This window comes from Lithobates pipiens, unplaced genomic scaffold (genome assembly GCF_037356315.1).
Source record: "Lithobates pipiens isolate NorthernLeopardFrog02 unplaced genomic scaffold, aLitPip1_a1.2 Scaffold_1, whole genome shotgun sequence".
Classification (NCBI taxonomy): Eukaryota; Metazoa; Chordata; class Amphibia; order Anura; family Ranidae; genus Lithobates; species Lithobates pipiens.
This window is the reverse complement of record NW_027507685.1, coordinates 167034551-167056330: the sequence shown is the minus strand read 5'-3', so window position 1 is coordinate 167056330 and position 21780 is coordinate 167034551. Positions and strand designations below refer to the sequence as shown.

General features: G+C 42.6%; 1 protein-coding gene and 1 long non-coding RNA gene across 2 annotated transcripts in view; one reads left to right on the top strand and one right to left on the bottom strand.

The window, feature by feature from the left end:
* Positions 1–21780, bottom strand: part of OLFML2A (olfactomedin like 2A) — a 374838-nt gene that overhangs the window by 206269 nt on the left and 146789 nt on the right. The gene's annotated exons all lie outside the window — the stretch shown is intronic.
* On the top strand, positions 7446–14392 carry LOC143978305 (uncharacterized). The gene is made up of 2 exons (XR_013273923.1): positions 7446–7975; positions 12051–14392. It is a non-coding gene; the product is annotated as an uncharacterized LOC143978305 (long non-coding RNA).

Sequence of the window (21780 nt, the reverse complement as noted above, 5' to 3'; positions counted from 1 at the left end):
CCGGCTTCTGTAGGACGAGCATGCTGGAAAACCAGCATCTGACTGACTCCCGATCAACGCTCTCAGCCAATGGCAGAAGGTTTTTTATCTTAAGATAAAAAAAATCTTCTGTGTGCAGCAGCCCCCTCCGCCCACGCACACACGGTCGGAGATTTTGCCAACCAAATCCGTCGGATTTTGCCCGTCGGATTTTGCCCGTCGAATTTAGTCCGACGGATTGTGTCCGAAACTGTTGCATACACACGGTCGGGCCAAGTTGGCGAAAAATCCGATCTTTCAGAACGTGATGACGTAATTTCGTTACGATGGGACTACATTCAGGCTAGTAGCCAATAGCTTTGATGTAGGAATTTGATCTGAGCATGCGTGGCACTTGGTCCGATGAAAATGCTCTACACATGATCGGATTAGGTCCGTCCGGCCCAGTTGGTCAGGAAATATTTCCAACATGTTGGAAAATTGGGTCGGACGGAGATTCGGACGGAATCAGTCCGATGCATATCACACACAGTCGGATTATCTGACGACACGGTCCGATAATACTCATTCCGACAGATTCTCCGACCGTGTGTACAAGGGCTAATACTTACCTGAGCCCATCTCGATCCATCAATGTTGCGTGAGAGACTCAGCTGTCCGGGACTCTCCCTTCTCATTGGCTGAGACAGCAGCAAAGCACCATTCGCTCACACTCCTGACAAAGTCAGTCAGCCAATGAAGAGAGAAAGGGGGACAGGGCCGAGCCACGTCTCTGTGTCTGAATGGATACAGGGAGATGCGGCTCAGTGCCTCCATAGCAACTTGCGTTTGCTGCGGGGGCACCCAATAGGAAGGAGGGGCCAGAAGCACTGAAGAGGGACCCGTGAAGAGGAGGATCTGGGCTTTTATTCAAAACCACTGCACAGAGCAGATAAATATGACAGGTTTGTTTATTTTAACAAAAAACAAATAAAAAAATAGACTTTACTATTACTTTAAAGCTAGTAATAAATTGAGGTGGATGCAATTTTTGTTTAGCTTACTGCAATTGTCATTGGGAAACGGTGGACACGTTCAGTTGCCATTGTGCTTTTGGCCTGTTCCCTTGAAGGAAGAATGGGCTATCTCCCGGCATAACTGTCAAAGGATGGCCAGCAGGTGTATTCTATTTTCGCACATGATGCTAAAGCTGGCATGAGTTCAGCCATCTCATGGTCTGAGCCAGGAGAGTTGCCAGCAGTGCTGGCCTGGTGTGGCTCTCGTCTCCCAGGCATACAAGCTGCATCACAGCATGGTAGTGTTTTGCCAGGGATTTTGCCTACACTCTAGGGTGCCTCAGCATCCTATTGGTCCTGATTATGACAAGGGCTCTATCCCAATCTCCCAAAACATGAGGGAGCACCACTAGCTCTAGCCGAATGACTCATCATGCATCCTTTCCAGCCTCCAGAAGTTTCAATCAGTGTGCCGTTAATGATCTATAGCATTTCTGCCCATGATTACTTGACCACATGCTTGTAAAATGAAAAAAAAAACACACACACACACACACACAAAGAAAAGTCTGCAAGGGGTACCCAGAAGCTAAACAGAAATAACAGTTCCTGACAAGAAAAAGGGTAGACGTACATGGCGAGTATACATGCATATCCCAGCACACTGCAAACCACACTATATTAGCACAGTATTGCATTATATAATTCTCTGTACAGATATTTCACCTCTCCCTAACCAGCTGCAATGCACATTGAAAATAGCAATGGGGCTGGCACAATCAAAACCCCCTGCTGGTCTACATTCAAAGGAAATGCATTATGGATGCTAAAAATGTGATCCTGAGAATTTCTAAATACATTTGCTAGTATTACATATTTAGAACATGCTGGATTTACCACAAATGCACAGTAGAAGCAAATCATAACATGATTCCTATACAAGACAAATAGAGATGGTGAATCAACCCAGTAGGAATAAAGACCCATATTTCCTACTCAATTGAAACCAAAGGTTTGGTTAGAGATAAAGTTTATTAAAATAATACAAATTCATAACCATAGGTGTGCGCAGCCTATCGCACCCCAAAGCTAAAAAACACATGTGTGTGTGTTTGTGTGGAAATATATATATATATATATATATATATATATATATATATTTATTTATTTATTTATTTATATACACACCCACAATATATATAAAACAGTTTTCTATGCTTCAGATATGTATGAACACTGTGGGGGTCATTTCCTATAGTGCCGCACGCTAATTTGCACTCAAATTACCGCGATTGCGGTAATTAGCACCCGAACGGAATTCACAATGTCGCTGGGGCAAAAATACTCCCAAAACCAAATTTACTATAGCTCCCAGACAACAAATAGTGCCCAAACCCTAAGGGCTTTTTCACTGACCTGTCAGAGCGCCGCTCTCCCCTATGGGAGATCGGGTGACAACGGACCACAGTGTCCGTGATCACCTGATCCGATGACGGATGGAAAAGTAGGTTTTTCCTCCGTCACACTTTTTCGGATCGGAGCGAATCGGATGTCAGCTGACATCCGACGCTCCATAGACCTCTATGGAGCATCCGAAAAACTGAAAAACTGACAGGCGGACCTGAACGGATCAGCCATGTGAAAGAGGCCTTACTCTGATATAACCTGGAGTATTGCACATGGAAATAATGTTTAGAGCATGATATAATCGCATAAATGGTACTTAAATATAGATAATCTGCTTTTAAAATACTTGAAAACATGTTATATACAATGAAATATCATTAAAAGTCTGAGAAGAGATACATTTCCCGTCTCTTTACAGCTAGATGCAAGCAAAACTGAGCATGCTCAGACATACAAACTACTCTCATTTCAACTCCCATGCTTTTTTTTACCAAGAGTTATAGTAAAGTACCAAAGTGAGCACTGGGCTAAAAGTTGTTTTTTAAGAGAGTGAAAATGAGTTATGTAACCCAAATCAAGTTTTAGCCATTGATTCTAATGGTACAATTGTAACTTCCCCAAATAAAAACTTTTCACGGTGAGATGAAATGTATCTTTCTCTCAATGAAATTGTCCTTGCAACACTGTTGCTTCTTCATCCATTATGTTTTTAAGAATGCTAGAATGTATAATGTTTTCATGTTTTGGTAAAATATATTTTTCTCTGTCTCTCTCATGTGTTGCTGTCCATCTCACAAAAAGCTTTACCCAAACTCACACAGGTGCCTTTACAAACCACAAACAATACCATTGCTGATGCAAATTTTAAATGAGTCACAATTGTGTGTGTTTATCATTTCCAAATGATCATAATTTGAGCCCAAAAAATGTGATATGTATATCAACATCAGAAATCAAAATGTCATTCCCAAAAATCAGAGGGTAACATCACTATTCTACACTCACACACCAAGAACCACCAAATATCACAGAATAAATCAAGAAGAATAACTCCTGACTAACGTAATTCCACCACCTATATGTCCAAAGAAATGCAGTATTTATGTGTAGGAGAGTTTCACATGTGGCAGCATAGGGGCTAACGGTTAGCACTGTATAAAAAAATATGTTTAAAAATTCTTTCAAACATTAGTAGTGCTTCATAGTTCATATGTAAATAAAGATAAAAGGTTCAACTTGTGTTTTAATTATACAAAGCAGGATGTGGGATAGTGGCTTCGTACAAAATGTTGAACACCAAATCTCTGCAGATCAAAATCCCAGATAAATCTTTCACCACATTGCTTCTATGGGAATCCCCTGTACCGTATTTATCGGCGTATAACACGCACTTTTTTCCCATTAAAATCAGGGGGAAATCGTGGGTGCGTGTTATACGCTGATCCCCCACTGATTGGGAGCGGAGGTGCGAGCGCCGCTGATAGCTATACATAGCCGAGTGTACTCTGCTATTCTCGGCTATATCCGCTCAGTCACGCCCAGTCCCACCCTATGATGGACATAACACAGGGACTGGGCGTGACTGTGACCGGGGCTATATGAGCCGAGTACACTCGGCTATGTATGTATATGGGCTCCGCTCGGCTCCGCTCACAGTGATGCCCAGTCCCTGTGATATGTCCATCATAGGGCAGGACTGGGCGTGACTGAGCAGAATTAGTCGAGGATAGCCGAGCACACTCGGCAATGTATAGCTATCAGCGGCACTCGCTCCTCCGCTCTGCTACGAGAGGAGCCGAGAAACACAGGACCGGCTCTGTGTATCTCAGCGGCGCCATTTTCAAACTGCTGTGAAACTGACATGTCATTGCAGTTTAACTGCAGCTTGGGCAAGGCTGCAAATGACACCGAGGAGGCTGCAGATGGATGCTGTAAGGCTGCAAATTACACTGAGAAGGCTGCAAGGCTGCAAATGACACTGACAAGGATGCAAGGCTGCAAATGACACTGAGAAGGCTGCAAGGCTGCAAATGACACTGAGAAGGCTGCAAATGACACTGACAAGCTTGCAGATGGACGCTGTGCAAGGCTGCAGATGGACACTGATAAGGCTGCATTGATGGGCATTTAAATGTAAGTTTTTTTCCTTAAAAAGTTTTTTTCCTTAACCACTTGCTTATTGGGCACTTAAACCCCCCTCAGTCCCAGACCAATTTTCAGCTTTCAGCGCTGATGCACTTTGAATGACAATTGCGCGGGCATACAACACTGTACCCAAATGAAATTTTTATCATTTTTTTCCCACAAATAGAGCTTTCTTTTGGTGGTATTTAGTTACAGCTCGGAGTTTTATTTTTTGCTAAACAAACAAAAAAAGATGCAAAAAAAAATCATGTTTTAATAGTTTGTTATAAAATTTTGCAAACGGGTAATTTTTCTCCTTCATTGAAGTGCGCTGATTAGGCGGCACTGATAGGCTGCATTGGTGGGCACTGATGGGCTGCATTGGTGGGCACTGATAGGCTGCACTGGTGGGCACTGATAGGCATAGTTAAGGCGGCACTAATAGGCACAGATAAGGCGGCACCGATGGGCACAGATAAGGCGGCACTGATGGGCAAAGATGGGCACAGATAAGATGGCACGGATGGGTGGCACGGATAAGTGGCACGGATGGGTGGCACGGATGGGCACTGATAGGTACCACTGATAGATGGGACTGATGGGCACTGATAGGTGGCACTGATAGGTGGCTCTGATAGGTGGCACTGCTGGGCACTGATGGGCGGCACTGCTGGGCACTGATAGTCGGCACTGGGGTGCAGCACCTTTGAGGAAGATTGTGGGCACTGTGGGTGGCACTGTGGGTGGCACTGTGGGCACTATGGGCACTGCTGGGTGGCACTGACGGGGGCACTTACTTTTATTCAGGATGGCACTGCAGGGGGCAGGTGGGCACTGGCAGGGGGCAGGTGGTCGCTTGTATTGCTGGCCGTGATCGGGACTGATGTCCCGATCACGGCCGCCGGTGATCGGCTTTTTTTTTTTCTCCTCGCGCTGTCAGCGCGAGGAGGAATAATAGCCGATTACCGGCTCCGTTCTATCACATGATCAGCTGTCATTGGCTGACAGCTGATCACGTGATAAGGGGTCGGGACCGACCCCTTGCACGGATCGGTGATCAGGCGAGTCTCATGGACTCGCCGTTCACAGAGCACGCCGCGCGCGCCCCTCAGGGGGCGCGCAGGCCGCTCGTGCACGGGACGACGTCAATAGACGTAGTCCCGGAAAAGTAGGTCCGCGCTAATGCCGTCATTTGGCAATAGCGCGGATCCCAAGTGGTTAAAATGTCCTCCTAAACTTGGGGTGTGTGTTATAACACGGCGCGTGTTATATGCCGATAAATACGGTAATTCACTTAATAGAAGGTAATGGGTTAACAGCGTGCCTTTCACTGGTTTGGTATCAGTGGACTCTGTTTAATTCACTCAAATAGGGCTGGATCTGTGGATGGATGTTTGGATAGTTGACAGCGCACTCTGCATGCTTCCATCTAGATTTAGCTCATGCCAACGAAGAAACAGAAGTACCTATAGCATAATCCAGTAAATTTAAATAATTTTAGTTAAAAAAACACCAAAGTGATCCCATATAGATGTACACTTACAATGTATCAAAAATAGTGTAAGCATGTATCATATCTCCGTACTAAATTGTTGAGTCCAGATATACCTTATTCCCGCTGAAAGCGGTATTCCCAGGTAAGGTATCACAGAAAATCAACGGCGTGGGTTCTATATGGGATCACTTTGGTGTTTTTTAAAATAAAATTATTTTAATTTACTGGATTACGCTATGGGCACTTCTGTTTCGTCATGAGCTAAATTTGGAATGTTAAATGTTCACAAAATATTCAGCTATCTGGCTATATCTTTTCAGTTTGCTATCTTTTACAGTTTTTGTGAAAAAGCTGTTTAAGATTAGTGATCATTTCATAAAATTTCATTAAATGTAGGGCATCCAGGCTTTTGTTGTCTGTTTTGTTTCCATGGTTACCAAAGCTTCTTATATACAGTGATGGGCGGTGGAGGAGAGCACAGACACACCATGTACTGATTTATAATAGAGGAATATGATGGGCAGTTTTGATGGGGGGCAATATGATGGGACAGTTTTGATGCTATTCAGCATTCCCACGCATTTTCTCCAGGAAATGCATTTTCTATTTTTCTGATATTTTACATGTGTATGTATGCCCTTTGTAACAATATACAATGATTACATTGACTGGTTTGTTCAACTTAGTAGTGTGCTTCATATAAAGTCCCACAACCCCTTTTTTTTTTCAAACATACCAGGGTTGGAGTTATATGAACTATCATAGTCATTGCCTCATATAAAGTCCCAATCTCTTTTCTTGTTCTCATAAAATCAGAGATTGTGGGGGGACGGGTAGGCACTCATTGTGGGTCAACGCCACGCTAGCATGCCGAGCGGGTGACGTCATTCATGACACTGAGCACTGACATGTTTGTCCATCTGCGTATACCACGAGGGAGGTTTGAGCTCGGAACACCAAGCGCAAATTGTTGCTCAGGCATTGGTGCCGCCTCTCCTTTCATTGCGCTGCGCAACCTTGGTGGTCGCCTGTGGTTCACGGCTGGTACTAATACCACACTTGAACTGTGCTAACACCTTGTTTTGCTTCACTTGTGAGACACATTGTATTATTCCTCCAATCTACCTCTTAGGTACTTTATGGTTTATCATACGTACTCACCTATCTTTAAACTGCTACCTTCATCTCACGCTATGTCTCTTGATGCTAAACACTATTTCTTTTTCATTCACTTGGTTTACTCTACTGTTAATTTATACATTTTTACAGCTATTCCTGGGAATTATTTACAGTACCAACTATATATAGTACTAAATATATACACCATAGCTGATAACTGGAGATCCTATCTCATTGTTTATTCATTGGTTGCTGGTGCTGCCATCATGCCACCAGTGTTACCGCCTCAGCTCCTGGGGATGACGTCTTCTATAGTATCTCTATAAGGGAATACTTATTAAGGTTGCCAAAAGATATACGGTACTAGGTTAAAGGTCTAAGATAATATGCTTAGGCGTGCATTTCACTAAGTTCAGAATTAAGATGCAAGATGTTGACATATTAGGATGCATCTGTCTGCGGTAAGAGGTACAAAGCTAAGATAGGACTGGTTACGCAAGAATATGGTCAGTCAGCAGATGTTGAAATGACGAGATAACTATCAGAAGACTGTATTTCACCTTTGACTTAGATAATGTCATGAGTTTAAGAAAAATGTCGATGTATGTATGAATTACCTGATTGGTTAAACCACAGGGCTGTCCTTCTGTTCAAACTAAATAAAATTGTTGTGTGTGCTTCAATAGGCACATTCATTATTCACGTACAATAGCGTGTATGTGTAATGTTTTGTCCACCGGTGAAAGGGACCTCCGCCCTTCAATCCTAGCCTAGGCTACCAGGGGTTACTTACAGAAGACGAGCAACCTAACAGTTTTGGTACCAGCAAAGTGGGGTTCGTCTCGTCTTGCGACAGGTAAGTCACTTTACTCTTTTTTACCTGATTGGTGAATGGTGTAAACACTTACTCTGTCCGGGCGGCCGCTACGAACTTAGTTTAAAATTAAAAGAAGTAACTGTGCCTTCGCGATGGACTAGGCTGGTCACTCGGGAGGTGAAAAGGGCTCGCAAGGAATTTATAGGTTTAGGGGAGTCCGACTAGGTTGGTCTGACTTAAAACTATTGGTGATAGTATTTTTAACACGGGAAGTAGTAGATTACGCCCGTGACAAAGGGATTGGTGGAGTGGACGCCCATTTGAAAAAAATTTTTTTTTTAAAAAAAGTGCACTATAAATTGATAAATGTATTGCAATACGGTTATGTCATGTCTTAAAGTATATTAAGAATATGTCTGTTTCTCTCTAGGTACACGTGTAAGTATATAGAGTATAAGTTTTAATATAGAGTATAAGGAAAATAATTGTTGTTGTTTAAATGAGTGCAGAATATGAGGAGCCCTCTTGTAGTGACATAGCATCCGCCTGCCCCCATTGCACGTTAGGTCTACTCTTCCTAAGAATAGATGACAAGTGGATTTTACTGACCACCAGACCAGGGGGGTTCTCTTGCAAACTTGGTGTAAGAGGGGTATATCCCGCCACCAGGAAAGATTTACCCTTCATCGTATATTAAGGGTAAATCTTCATAGTTTTATATAAGTCCATCTGCCCCAAAAAAAGATCAGGGATCCTACTCCCAGACCAGAGACCGGATTGTTGGACAAACCGGGTGTTATCACCTGTGTCCTGCCACTAGACACACACTGCCCAGACTACTAGATGGGGAATTCTGCAGCAACCCAAGCCATGGCCACCCCATCACCCTATGAATTTGTTAGTAATATGATCCCTGGCCCCCAGGTAGAACCATTTTGGACACAAGTCCGGGAAAGGTGTCAGCAATTGGGAATCCATGACCCAGGACCCCAAGGTCCTTGTTCAGAGGAAGACTGGCAAGAAGTCAGTAAAATTTGTCAGGTACATAAGCATTCTTATCCTCCCTGCAAAGGGGCTGACCCACAATACATGAAGGATTGTTTCTGTGCATGGAACAAATGCCTTGGAAAATATAGGCAATTGTGGACAGCAAGGACATTGGAAATCCCAGTGCCCTTATAGGACTGGACAGATTAGAGCAAGAGGCAGAGGCAGGGGATTTAACCCCCAGACCCGCCCACAGTATCCCCGTTATCTGCCATACCAGAACCCTCGTCAACCACTACCCCAATATCCTACACAGCCACAAATAATGCACCGAGGGAAACTCTGTTGGTATTAATGGGACACCTGTCACCCATCCCATCACTCCACCACTGACTGTAGCCACTCCAGAAGGACAGAAATTATGTACCCAAACTTTTGCCGTCTTGTCCTCATGCCCTGTGCCCCTTATGGGACGGGACCTCTTGGCACAACTGTGTATTACCATTAAGTTTAATAAAGAAGGTTCCCTTACCGCTAGTTCACCATTATGTGACTTACATGGCCCTAAGCGACATGCACACAGAGGGTTCCCAAAAAGACATGCACACAGGAGTTTCTTTCTAATGATACCTTCCTCCCTTGACCATCACACAATTTGGGCAGAAAACAAAGGTAGTGTGGGCTTTATTAATTGCACACCATATGCACCCCAAATGCGGTCAGATGCAGGGATACAATATCAAAAACAGTATCCCCTACCCCCAGAGAAAGTCAAAGGCATCTCCCCTCAAATTAATGATTACATATCAAAAGGTATCCTGAGACCAATCATCAGTCCCTGGAACACACCCATTTACCCTGTAAAGAAGGCCAGTGGCGAGTGGAGACTCGTCCAAGACCTCAGAGCAGTAAACAAACAAGTGATTCCCCTCCCACCCCTAGTCTCAGACATCACTTTTATTTTCTCATGCATACCGGCAGACTCTCTATGCTACACAGTAATTGATTTAGCGAATGCTTTCTTTAGCATTCCCATTGCAGAGGAAGCCCAACCTATGTTTGCTTTCTCCTGGGCCGGGGGCCAACTAACCTGGCAAGGGTATGTAGACAGTCCAGCCGCCTTCTCTATGGTACTCAACGAGACTGTCAAGTCTTGGACATCTGAGCGAGGGTCGGTACTGATACAGTATGTGGACGACTTGCTCCTGTGCAGTCGAACTGCTGAAGAATGTGCGGTCGATTCAACATCACTGTTACAACACCTAGCTCACGCCGGGCATCTAGCCTCAAGGAAGAAAATACAATGGTGCCAGCCACAGGTAGAATACCTAGGGTGCATTCTAAAGGAAGGGACAAGGCTAGTGTCCCCCAAACGTGCCGCAGCCCTTCGAGCTCTCAGTCCCCCAAAAGACAAGGCCGCCCTACTCTCATTTTTGGGTGCAATTGTATATTGCCGCCAATGGATCCCTGACTGTTCTCATTGTGATAGTATCCTAAGAGAGGCTACTGGCTCGACAGCCCCTAAATTAATAGATTGGACTGAAGACAGACTACAAGCTTTTCAAGCTCTATTAAACAGTCTGTCAAATGCTCCCGCCCTAGGGTTGGTAGACTATGGTAAAGCTTTTCAACTATACTGTGTAGTCTCGGGGACCTCTTTTGCCGCCGTGCTAACACAACAGCATGGAACAGGCTACCGCCCTGTCTCCTACCTATCTAAAAAAAACTCCCCATCCAAGTACAGGGAATGCCATTCTGTCTCCAAAATCTTGCTGCCTGTGCAATGGCTGTACAAGATGCAAACAAATTAGTGCTAGGTCACCCATTGACTCTCTATACCACTCATTCAGTCACGCATCTTATTCAGAACATGAATACCCAACATATGACCTCGCAAAGACTTAGTGGTTATGAGATAACACTGATGAACACTGATAACCTCACACTCAAATATGTGCCTGCCAGCAACCCCGCTGTGCGCCTTTTGCATTCCATGTTGCGTTTACCACATGACCCAGACATTATACATGACTGTTCGGAAAAGGTTGCTGCTATTACCAGTCCCAGACCGGATCTCACTGACACCCCTATCTCAGGTGCAGAGGATGTTTTCGTTGACGGTAGCTGCTCACGTCCCTCTGACTCCACCTTTTTAACCGGTTATGCAGTTGTTCAACTACCAGACATCGTACTGGAGGCAAAATCATTACCTCCTTCTTCAGCCCAGGTAGCAGAGTTAGAAGCCCTCACTAGGGCCTGCATTCTATTCACCGGTAAAGAGGTGAACGTCTACACAGACAGTAGATATGCTTTTGGAGTGGTGCATGATTTTGGTGTGATATGGGCCAATAGAGGTTTTAAAACAGCAGACAACAAAATAATTGCCAACTCCACACAGATTAGTGCTCTCCTCCAAGCCATTCTTCTTCCAAAAAAGGTAGCCATAATTAAAGTAAAGGCACACTCCTCTGACAGCAGTCGTGTTTCAAAAGGGAATGCTCTTGCTGACAGAGAAGCTAAAAGAGCTGCTGCCTTTTCCCCTAACCCACCTGCCCCCACAACAATGTTTTTCAAGGAACACTTCGCAGCACCTAACTTTAAAACTGTTATAGCACAGATGCAATCAATGGCCACAGAAGATGATGTCCATTTTTGGACAAAGGAAGGATTGACCAAAGACCCTGAAGGTCTTTGGTCAAAAGAGGGGAAGAGACATATAGGGGCTGCACTCTCATATCTCCATGGTCCAGGACATATAGGGGCTGCCCCTTTGATCAATATATATATATGAAATCCTTTATCACCCACAAAGTGCAGGAGTAGTGGAAAGAATGAATAGGAATATCAAAGATAAACTAAAAAAGGCCACAGGAGGCACGTTGAAAGGATGGCTTGACCATCTGCCTGCTGTATTGTTCCAAATTAGGACCACACCACATGCAAGAACAAAACTATCACCCTTTGAGGTCCTCATGGGAATCCCCGCAAACATAGAATTACCCCCATTAGACCAAGACACTGATATTGACATTTATTCCCAACAGGAAATGTACGTGAAAAACCTGGTAAGTATGCTCCACGAAATAAACGAACAAGTTTCTGTCACCTTTTTTCCCTCTTCCCACAGAACCAACGCATCCCTTCATCCCTGGGGATAAAGTGCTGATCAAACAATTAGCACAAAGAAAGAGTATCGGACCGGCTTTCTCAGGACCATGGAAGGTGGAAAAGGTATCCAGGACCGCAGTGTTAACAGACCTAGGAAACACCTGGATCCACGCCAGCCGTCTTAAAAAGTGTCCCCAGCTTCCCTCGACTCCAGAGCCCCTGGCAGTGACAGAGAGCAGCAACTCCCAAGAACAAGATCTACAAGAAGTTCAGAGAGGCATAGAACAAATTTCCCTGGAAGATCCCACACCCCCTCAAAAGGACAAAACAGAGCCAACAACTGCCGGGATGAGAAACGAAGAAGAAGAACAGAACTCTTAGATAACAAATAATCAGAACTTTAAAAAAAGATGCTTTCTCCATCAGTGTCAGGGAAGGCTGTATGCCTTTGGGGTAGTCTGGTACTATTTGTATTCCTGCCCACATGGTTGATAGCTAACTGTATATATCATCCAGAAGATTTAGGTTTATTAAAAGGGATATGTGGACCACCTAAGATGAATAATACCCCCGGCCAAAGACATAGTAGAAGTATTGTACCCGTTAATGAGTCACCTAAGGGACTGACTAACAAGATGTTACTACTAAAATTCAAATATAGCTATGCTCAAAAATCTGGTTTTGAGAAATGCTGGATTTGCAGCAAGCTACATCCCAGTACAGCTAGAATCCCTCTCATGGCAGTCCCCTTGAATTTTACCCCCCTCCTTAATGTAACACCCCCTATCGTCCTAACGAATGTTACTAGGACCCGTCCAAATAAAACCCTCACTTTCCAAATTATAGGTAGAAGCCACTTCCCAGACTGGTGTTTCCAACTGGGAAACACCACAGATGGAGCCGAGGTTTGCAAACAAGCAAAACTTAACATTTCAATGACATCATTTAACAGTCCTTCTTTCTTCCATACTTCAGATCCCACCCTAAATGCCACCTTTTTAGACTTTCTTAGCTCCAGTACCAAGACTACAATACACCAATTAATGTCAATTCTGGTGCTCTCTGGCCTTTCTGATACTCTTAGGAACGTGTTCCATAAACGACCCCTAGCTCTAGGAAATACCATATATATATGCTGCGGCAAACTCTGTCACCCCTGGATCCCAACCAAACCCCAGGGGTGGTGTTACCTTGCAGCCCTGGTTCCTATCATGGGGGTATTAGGGGATAACAAGGGAAGTCACCTCCTTGAAGCCAGCATGCATCCTAGATATCCCCTTAGACACCGTAATAAACGAGAATTGTTTTTAGAAAAAGATATGGCCTGGGCATGGTTCCCTTCCTGGACAGGGTGGGGAATTGACCTAATGAAAAGATTAAATAATTACACTGGCATAATTGATGAGATTCTGGAGGAAAATTCTGATGACATAACCAAACTAAATCTAGAAACTAGGGCAATTAGGAAGCAACTAGAACTACATGAGTTGGCTATAGAAAGTATGAGTGCAGCCCTTACTGGCCTCTGTGAGACTACTGAGGATTATGAGTGCTGTACCTGGATTCATAATACCAGCATCGAAGTCCCAGACTACTATGACGTTATTGCCCAACACAGGGAAGAGGTAAATAAACTACAGAAAGAGGCAAGGAACATAGGAAAAAACTGGGATCCCTTCTCGAGCAGTTTTAGTTTTGGGGGATTAATATCTTGGCTCCGAAATGCTGCCATGACAATTGTCACTGTGATTCTCTTCATTCTATTTTTATATGCCTGTTATAAGATAATCAAATGTTTATGTAAAAAGGGAAACACGGTCGCTCCGAAGGATCTGAAACTCACTTCCATTGTTAAGGATCCAACGGTATGGTATAGAAACCAAGAGCACAAGGGTTCGGAGTATGAAGCCTGTGCTATTAAATTAGAAAAGGAATGATCATTATGTAAATCACAGAATGATCAAAGGAAGGATTATAAGGGAATACTTATTAAGGTTGCCAAAAGATATACGGTACTAGGTTAAAGGTCTAAGATAATATGCTTAGGCGTGCATTTCACTAAGTTCAGAATTAAGATGCAAGATGTTGACATATTAGGATGCATCTGTCTGCGGTAAGAGGTACAAAGCTAAGATAGGACTGGTTACGCAAGAATATGGTCAGTCAGCAGATGTTGAAATGACGAGATAACTATCAGAAGACTGTATTTCACCTTTGACTTAGATAATGTCATGAGTTTAAGAAAAATGTCGATGTATGTATGAATTACCTGATTGGTTAAACCACAGGGCTGTCCTTCTGTTCAAACTAAATAAAATTGTTGTGTGTGCTTCAATAGGCACATTCATTATTCACGTACAATAGCGTGTATGTGTAATGTTTTGTCCACCGGTGAAAGGGACCTCCGCCCTTCAATCCTAGCCTAGGCTACCAGGGGTTACTTACAGAAGACGAGCAACCTAACAATCTCCCACTATAGATATCATCAACACTGTTACCCATATACTACAGCAAGGTGAGAGTGTTCTAGATCTTTTATGTTCTCCCTCTTTCTTCCTTGTTTCATACTCTCCTTTTTACCATCATATAATTTTGGCATTTCTACTCTGATATAGGTACTCCCAAATCTGCATCTGCTCCTGATGAGTAGAATTTTAACCATGAAATGTGTAGAGCTTTCCTATGATGCTACTTCACAGTGTCCACATGCAATATCTGTATTTTTATAATTTATTTGAATGAACCAATTTCACCATTGTTATCATGCCTATATGTTACCGTTACAACTTTGGTCTACATACCCAAGGTTCATTGCCATGTATATCATGTTGGAATAATTCTGTATAATCATGAATTGTTTAGATGATATCTATCATGACCTATTACTATTTTTTATTTTTCTACAATTTTACATTTGTATCTATGCCCTTTGTAACAATAAACAATGATTGATTGGTTTGTTCAACTTAGTAGTATGCTTCATTATTGAAGCATTATTATGCTTCACTATAAGTCCCACAACCCCTCTCTGTATTCAAACATACCAGGGAAAGAGGTAAATGAACTATCATAGTCATTGCCTCATATAAAGTCCCAATCTCTTTTCATTTTCTCAGTAATCAGTCATAGATGGCATATGCCAGAAGCAGGTTGTTCAGTGTCTTTCTGGCCTTCCACAGAACATTTGCATATATTAACTTCTTGCACCCCTGGGACATAGCACAGTTTGACACCACAGAGATGAAGCCTACAAACAGGTTAGCATGTCTGCCTAGCAGCACTGAGGTTCTTGGTTTGAATCCCAATACTGCTCCCTGGCTAGAGGTTTCTATGTTCTTCCTCTGTTGTGCTGTAAAAGTTTTTCATCATTGATGAGATTTTTGATGGGTTTCAAATAACGGAACCCCAAAAAATCACATTATAAATCAAGCAAGTGTGGGTTTGCACCAAATCTAGAACTGGTGTGTTTTGGCCCAGATACGGATGTATAAGTCTGGTGTGATCTTGCACACATTTTAATGTTGTATGCTGATGATGAATGATGAATACGCCAATTGTCACCAATTTGTGTGAAGCAGCCCTCACGAAGTTGTCATTTCCTGTTTTGGACCCTCTACATGCCCAATAATGTACAAGTTTGATTTGGAGATTTTTGGGATCACTGATCATGGTCAGAGCCTTGGACATTTGTTATTTTGAAATTACCCTGCACAGAGATCTATGCTGATTTGTAAATAGTGTGTATTCCTAATGAACAGGTGTGAGCACTTGAAGCTTACATGAAGAGACAAAATCAATTACACTGGTGGGTGTGTCCAGGGGGTTGTGTTAGCAATCCTAACTAGGTTATTTAAAGGCCTACATTTGTGGTGGGTGTTTGGTCTAAGAACAGACCTGAATCTCTCTTTGCATTGTGTGTATTCATGTACAAATAGATATGCTTAGATATGCATAATTCCTGACCTACACCACACTAAGGCTGTTTGATGATTGCTTCTAAATCCCACATGTAAGGCTGATCATACATGGTCGAATTTCAAAAGAATTTTCTTTTGAAAATCAGAAATTGTGCGTTTTGTGATCCGATGGTGCCACCATTCATTTTGAATTCCGGCCGACCAAGCCTTCAATTTCACCTCACACTGCTACAGAAAAGAATTTTAGTGGCTGGCATTCTTAGTTACATAGTAGGTGAGGTTGAAAAAAGACACAAGTCCATCAAGTCCAACCTATGTGTGTGAATATATGTCAGTATTACATTGTATATCTCTGTATGTTGCGGTCATTCAGGTGCTTATCTAATAGTTTTTTGAAACTATCGATGCTCCCCGCTGAGACCACTGCCTGTGGAAGGGAATTTCACATCCTTGCCGCTCTTACAGTAAAGAACCCTCTACGTAGTTTAAAGAAGAAGTAAAGCCAAAAAATAAATAAAAAAATACACCCTGCATGGCAAAAGCATAATGAGCTAGTATGCATAGCATACTATCCAGTAAATTCCAGTTACTGGATTAAGGAGCAACCGGAAGTGACACATAGAGACATTTGTAACACCGCACATTGTTTGATCTGCCTGCCGTTTTCAGCATTGTTATAAGCAGCCATTTTTTAAACATAAATAAACCTATTTGAGACATATTACGCTATGAGATCTTCCTGCTTCTTCCCCGCTTTCATTTGCCATGGCTGAACGGGCAAACTAACCAACTGGGAGCCATTATTGCAATACAGCACTCTTAAGGACATCATCTCTGGTTACCATACTCAGGAGGGCCCATCATTAGAAATATCTGAGTGCCATTTCTTACCCATTTAGAGGTAAGCGCCTAGAGAGCACTGAGTGGAGCACATGATGCGTACACAGTGGATGTCACCTGAAGAGTTTGCCTGTCACATTGCTGCAAACCAGCACTTTTTGCACTAATTTGCACGTTTACTGTTTATGGATGAACTTTTATGGGTATCACTACTCAATATAAATAGGAATGTATTGGTACACCTACACACTTAAAGGTGTACACAAAGGATCATTTGATACTTGCCACTTTATGATCATTTTGCACCATTTTGCACTATTTAGTGTTCGTTCAGTTATTATTTAATATTTAGCACCTGATGATGATTTTCACAATTTTGCACTATATTAATTGTTTGTTTTAATAATCTGCACAGCAGCAACTATTTTATTTACTTTATAAATTTATGGTAATGTGTTGCGCATTTTTGAAAATAATTTATTTGCGTAGTTTACACAGCAGCTAAATAATTGCATGCACAGCAAATAAATTATTTGCACAGTTTGCATAGTAGCAGTTTGCACAGCAGCTAAATAATTGCATGCACAGCAGCAATTTGCACTAGGACTCACCATTAGTATTGATATAATTATTGATTTATTGCACTTTATCTATGAGGTAGAATACATATCAAACAAGGATATTCCATATATATATATATACCATAATATATGGTATATAGTTTGTGCTGATCACCTTTTTTATTTATTTTTGTTCAAGTGCATGGTATACACTTTAGGTCTAGCAGCAATCTAACAGACATACCACATTCAGATATTTTTCACTTTGATAGCACGAGGGAACCCCATTTTTTTCTAAGTCCCTTATCATACCCTGCAAGAGCTTGCATACTATTGATGTTAGGCTAACTGGTCTGTAATTCCCAGGGATGTATTTTGGGCCCTTTTTCAAAATTGGTGATACATTCTGTCATCTGTTAACCATGGAGGTGCTTCCTGTGATGTGTCATAAGGATAAACACTGGAGTTTTGGTTACTGAAGCCCCCTAATTCCCTCATGAAGAAGAATAAATTCAATACCTTCGCCATCTGCCCATCCTTTGTAACCAGATGTCTTTCCGTATTCTTTATGGGGCCAATATGGTCTGTCCTTCCTTTTTTACTGTTTACATACTTAAAGAATTTCTTTTCTTTTTTCGTGTTCTATCTTAGCCACCCTTACATTTCTTGTTGTATTCTTTATAAAGTGAATGCTGATGATGATCCCTCAACCTTGTATTTTTTTAAGGCCTTCGTTGCTTTTATATGCATTTTACATTGGAGTTAAGCCAGGACTTTTGTTCGCGCTTTTAAATGTATTAACCAATGGGATGCATTGGCTAATGCCCTTATTTAATATGCTCTTAAAGCAAACCCATCCCTCCTCTGTTTTCTTTGTTTCTAAGATTTTATCCCAATTCATGCCTTCTAACAAGGGTCGTAGTTTAGGGAAGTTGGCTCTTTTGAAATTCAGTGTCTTTGTATTCCCCTTATGTTTCTTATTTGTGTTATTTATACTAAAGCCAATTGACCTGCGATTGCTGTTTCCTAATTTCCCCATATTTCCACATCTGTGATCAGGTCTATATAGTTGGTAATCAGTAGATCCAGTAATGCTTTATTTCTAATTAGTGCGTTCACCATCTGAACCATGAAATTGTCCTGCAAGACATTTAGGAACTGGCAAGCCTTAGACAAATGCATGGTTCCCTCCGCCCAATCTATGTCTGGATAATTAAAATCCTCCATTATGATAACACTTCCCATCCTTGCTGCTAATCCAACTTGTGATAGGAGATCCATCTCCCTCTCTTCCCTCAGGTTAGGGGGGCCAAAGCATACTCCCATTAATATTGTCCCCTTAGCTTCATCCCTTTGGAGCTCTACCCATAAGGATTCCACCTCCTCCCTAGCTCGCTTAGTGATGTCATCTCTCACATTCACTTGTACATTATTCTTAATATATAGGCATACCCCTCCCAATTTTTTACCCTCTCTATCCCTGCGATAAAGGGTATACCCTTGAATGGTTGCCAGCCAATCATGAGAGCTGTTGAACCAGGTCTCTGAAATTCCCACAAAATCCAAATCCTTCTTGCATCCATCTTCTTTTCTTTCCGGGAATCTTTTCTTGCACATGCGCATTTCTTTTTCAACTACATTTCTCGCACGATTCTCCCATCATTGTTTAGAAAATTGTTTGTTTTTCAAAGAATTTTCAACATGCCCGATTACTTAAATTTGATGGCAGCACGAAAATCAGCTGTTGCTGCAGCCCACTAATGGTGCGAAATTCGAACGGAAATTCTTAGTTAAGATTTTGAAATTCGACCCATGTATGGCATGCCTTAGACTTACAACTGTTATGTAATGGTTTAGATGAAAAGGAAGGTTCCTGTTATTCCAATTCTTTTTGGCTTTTGTATTAATTACGTCTGTATGATAATCCTGCCATTTAACTTTTTAGGGGTTTGGGGCGAGGACTTCTGATCCTCACAAAGGTTTTTCATGGTTGTTATTAGCTTGATTTGTATCCCTGCTTTTCTAATGTGATTTGTTTAATGTGTCTAATATTTGGTGACCTACGCTTGTTGATTGTAAGCCCTTTTGAACATGGCCCTTCTAGTAAATTAATGTTTATACTAATGTTGAAATAAAAAGTTGATTGTTTTTTGCTTTGTTTGACTTTTTTACGTTTTTTTTTTTAAATTGTTTTTTGCTTTATGTTTTACTTTTGCAGACGCAAAATACATATTTTATAAGTGCAAACAATTCATACCCCTTCAAACCTGTATTAGATCTAGGTGCATACAAAAGTATTTGGTTGTGCACACAGGCTTGTCCTTGATGAGAAAGTGTAATGGGGGGGAGGGGGAAGAAACCCTCCCCCCAAAAAAATCTGTGCTCCAAAGCTGAATTTCATGGCTCTACCAATTATTTTGTGGACTAGGCAGGGCTCAAGTCCTGCGGGAACACATGGGAACGGAGTTCCTGTACTTTTTCCACAGGGAACTCAGTTTGCGTTAGCAGCCGTGTCCTGCAAGACTTTGAAGTATGCAAGCTGTGTGGCAGGTGTTACACCAGCAGCTGCCGACACAGCTCACAATAGTAAGTGCCGCACACTTGACCATTCAGGCATTGCCAGTAGGGGGCCCCATGGCAGCTTCTGCTTCGATCTACCTGTCAATCACAGCTAGCTAATGGCTAGATCAGGTCCCTACTGCTAAGAGATTGTATTTAGTCAGGCCTCTCGCGATGCGCTCCTCCCCGCCAGCCCCTCCTGATTTTCTGTCTCCTCATCTCCCCCCCCCCCAGTCTCCTGCATACTTGCTCTGTGTGTCCTGCTGAATCCCCCCCTCCTCTATCTTCAGTACCATATGATAAGAGAACCTAGAGGAGGAGCACAGCTATTCTGCTCACAGGACATGTAGGGAGAGAGGTGAGCTCACGGAGGAACATCAGTTTGGGGTGGTAAGCTGAGCACAATACCTGGCAAAGTGTAATGCCAGGAGGGAAGTTTATGTGGAAATATATGAAGGTTTGGAATAGCAGCGAGTGTGTGTTGGAGCCCCTGCAGAGTTTGCAGACCCAACGCTAACATACATCTCCTAAGCAGGAACACATCACTATCTCCCCAAGCATTCTGTCCAGATAATGTTCAGTTAATTTATGACCTTTTGTTTAACCCTGTATTATCCAAACTCTGTTCAATGAAAAGTGTAAATTCACCACATAAACACTCTATATACAAAAAAAAATTCCCAAATAAAGATCAGAACATGATGTTCACATTTGCATGGAAGCACGATTGAATGAATGCTGATTATTCAAAGAATTAACATATTTATGTTTATTGAGGATTTTTTTTTAATGTAATAACAGTTAAGCTTCATACACGCAATACAAAAATTGGATGAAAAATTTGGTGGGTGAGTGGATCTTGGGTGGAAGTTCCCACATTTTTTTCCCCAGGACTTGACCCCTGGGACTAGGTAAGCCATCAAATATGTAAACTAAATGTGCATTCCCTCTAAGCACCAAATTACGGAAAACATACCACAAAAACAAAAGTTTAAGCAAAACCTGGCGTGCCCCCCCCCCCCCCAACGGTACTATGGCCTTTACGTCTGGTATGGCTTTTAAGAGGAACTCAATGCCAAAATCGTCACCCCCAAAATCCAGGTCAGGAAAAAGAGAGGACAAACGAGCGCCCATCCCCCTCCTGAACCATACCAGGCCACATGGCCTCAACATGTGGGGGAGCCAATTGATGGGCACAAGCGCCTCTTCCTTATCAGAATCTGGAAGCCCCTTTAACAAGGGGCACCCTTAGCTCCCGATGCCCCTCTATGTGAATGTGTATGGTTTGGTGTACCCCTACCCATTCACCATGAAAGTAGTGTAGTGTGACAAAAGACAATAGCCAGTTTTTGACAAATCCTATTAAAAATGTCTTCTTCTTTCCCCACTTCTTCCTCCGGTCTTCTCTTTCCCCCTCTTCATCCTCCACCACTGCTGCCGTCACTGACCCACTGAAGATACAAAAACAACCCTCCTCCGACACTGCAGCCCACCAATCTGTCCTCTTCCATGTCGCACATTTCATATATAACTATGGGGCGTGACAACCGGATAGCATCATCCAGAGACTCCGGACCCATCATGCCCCGGCAGTGAAGTCACAAGAGGCGGGGTCTTTGAATGATGTGATCCACCCCATCACAGCATCGGAGGAGGTTCTTTTAAATTTTCAGTGGGTAGGCGGTGGCATAGGAAGAAGAAGCTGGGGGGATAAGAAGCCGAGGGGAAGAAGAAGCCGGGGGGAAGAAGGAGAAGACATTTTTAATAAAGGACTTGTCAAAAACTGGCTATTCTCTTATCACACTACACTACTTTTTTTTTTGGTGAATGGTGTACTCATTCACATGGGGGAGTTGAGATAGGGTTGCCACCT